Below are 2948 nucleotides of genomic sequence, written 5' to 3'. Positions count from 1 at the left end.
TGCATACATTATTCATAGTGGTTATTTGCTGTATGAGATGCAGATATGATATCCTATTTACAAACACTATTAGAACAAATTCCTCTATTCATTAAGAGAATGTAACTATATATCTATCCTAACCATTTTGATTTCTTAAATTTATTTATTTAAACAACATCAGCAAGGTGTTAAAAGTGGTATAATAGCTGAATAGAGTAAGTTTTCCAGATTTTGTGAGTGATGAAGAGGGAGATATACAGAACCCTTCACCAGAATCCACACAGATTGATCATAGTGAATTAAGGATGTGCTTCATGGATGTAATTAGTCAACAACATCAGCCTGAGGAACTTTCTTTCTGCACCAAATCCCATTGAGTTATCTGGTCCCCATGGCTGGCAAAGAACCATGAAGCAAGGAGCACTGGCATCATCTAGGTGATGGTTTTCAAGTAATTGACCAACCTATCAGGTTGAGGGGCTGCAACAGTCTTAGGGCCCCACAGACTTGCCAAAAGTTACAAGCACAGTATTTGCCATTATACTGGTTAAGGATCACTGAGATCTCTACCTTGTCTCCTGTCTATAGCTCTATGCCACCCTGAACCTCTTTCACATGGAAAAAGAGCTTTTTGCTTTTTCCTACTTCATAGTTAATGAAGCCAAACTCATCTTTTATACACTGCAATGTGGCCCTATTCAACGGTGTAATGTTGTAGGCCATAGTCTGTGCATTTTGGCCCAGGACACACAACTGGAAATTAACACTCTCCTTTTTCTGTATGCAATCCCCTTTGTTGGCCGTCCCAACTATGCCAAATGGATACACCTCACCTTTCATATCTCCCTCTTCCACAATTTCAGTCATTCATTTATATTCAGTCTGTGTTGGATCAACACTCTTCAGAGGGCATATTACCTTAGCAGAGTAAATGGTGGGATCAGCTTCCTCAGTAATAACATTAACTGAGTGAGTTTTGTTTACATTTTCAGCACTGACTTTGTTGCCTTTTCCTTTGGACAAGCTGTATTCAACCACGTTCCCCAGTTCCATGCTATCAACATCAACAGAGAATTCACTGTAATGGAAAAAGATTTCCATATCATGATGGCTATTTCAATAAATCCAAAATTATCTTTCACAGTTGTCACACTACCCAAGCGCCTGATGGAGTTGGAATTACTACCTAAAAGTCACACACAGGTTGCAATCTGCTGCCCAGGCCTGTTTGTCACTAATAGTAAATTCAACCTTGTCTCCTATCTGAGGAGAAGTAGATACTTCCACATCCTTGGCTTGAAAGCAATGATCAGTTTCCCTCCACAATCTTCATAAACAATAACGCCATCCTCAGCTTCCTCCTTGGCTTTACTGGGGCTAGTGGTTTAGTATTGGAAAAAGTGACTTCTTTTTCAATAATTCTCAGAGAAACTTGGGAAGGTTTTTAATCCTAATAGCATGATTTCTTTGGTCAGAGAGTATATCAGGAACCACAGTAAATTCTACTTCATCTGCAATATGTAGCTGGTTCCCATCATTGAAGTGGAAGACTATATGAGCATCCAGATCCACACACCTGATAAAACCAAACCAATGTCTCATGGCAGTGATTACACCCATTTCTCTAGCTTCATTAGTGAACTGAAATGCACTTGATAGAACTTCTATATCGGTTGCTTTTTCTAATTTGTCATGTCAGTCTGTTGAAATATTAAACCTAACATGGTCACTTTCAAGCAGGGTCACCTTGGATTTTGTATCTTTATCTCCAAGAGGAAGTTCTTTAAGAATCACAGAATCAACTTTGATTTATCCTGGCAGTGGGTCATTCTGATTTTTACTAGGTACTTTTGGGATAATTTGGTTACAATCCCTTCAAAATGTTCAATGCTGATATTTAAAAAAAATTACTGTTCTTTGAGCCAATAATCTAACATCTGTTGCAACCTCTTTACTATTTCTGTCCTTGATTGTGAACTCCACATCATTTCTAGGCTGCAAATTTTCCAGGTCACTTTTAATTCACTGTAGTGGAAAAGTATCTTTTACCACATCACCTCTTTCAATAAAGCCAAATGCCTCCTTCATGGCACAAACTACTCCCTGACAATGGGCTTGTTTCTTTTTCAACAGCATAATGATATGAGCACTTACAGCGGAAGTATGTTTATTGTTATCAATTACAAAGTTTATTTTATCTCCAGTTTCCAGCTGAACATTCCTTTCAACATATTCATGAGTGTAAGTTAGGTAAAACACTTCTCGTCCATTCATTGATTCTTCTGGGTCAATTTCTTGTTTTATCTTCACTAGTTTAATGTCAATTGGTTTGCTATTCCACCAGTCAGAGGATACTTATAACTCAACATCATCTCCTACTTTTAAGTACTGCAGGTTTCCATTATATTTTGAACAGTGGTAGAAAAGTCTTGTTTGACTTTGTCTCCGTTGCAGTTTACTTGTTGCTGGGACAAATACCCAACACTCAAAATGGAGGAAGGAAAGGTTTATTTAGCTCACATTTACTGGAGGGTTCAGTCCATATTCTGCTAGCTCCAAGGCAAATGACAGCAGTTTATGTGGCAGAAAACAATGAAGAGCAGAGGAGAAGCAGCAGCTGCAGTGTCCATCATGTCTCTCTCTTCCTTCTATGCTGACTGTGCAGAGTGGAGAGTGTAGCTCCTCCAAAGTGGCAAAGATCAAGCTCCTCTAAAGACAGACTTCTTCATGCAAACTGGGGCAGGGTGGCAGGAAGCCAGGCAGGGCAGCAGAAAGTCAGGTAGGGAAGTAGGAAATCTTTCTCAATTCCTGACCCAGGCCCAACTACAGGGCTAGGCCTCCATGCTGAGAACTGAGGGAGCTGATTCATTCAAGATGACACAATGTGTCAACTAACACAGATGTTCTGAACACTGAATAAAGCCATAAAAGGTTAAGAGTTTTTCAATAACCCTTGTTTTACGAAG

The 2948-nt window shown here is 39.2% G+C and overlaps 1 pseudogene; it reads right to left on the bottom strand.

Moving 5' to 3' along the window:
• Positions 1–281: 281 nt before the first annotated feature.
• LOC101579831 lies at positions 282–2276 on the bottom strand (annotated as a pseudogene).
• Between the last annotated feature and the right edge of the window lie 672 nt (positions 2277–2948).

This window comes from Octodon degus, unplaced genomic scaffold (genome assembly GCF_000260255.1).
Source record: "Octodon degus isolate 3935 unplaced genomic scaffold, OctDeg1.0 scaffold00309, whole genome shotgun sequence".
In the NCBI taxonomy this organism is placed as follows: domain Eukaryota; kingdom Metazoa; phylum Chordata; class Mammalia; order Rodentia; family Octodontidae; genus Octodon; species Octodon degus.
The sequence above is the reverse complement of the archived record's forward strand: the minus strand, read 5'-3'. Positions and strand labels throughout refer to the sequence as shown.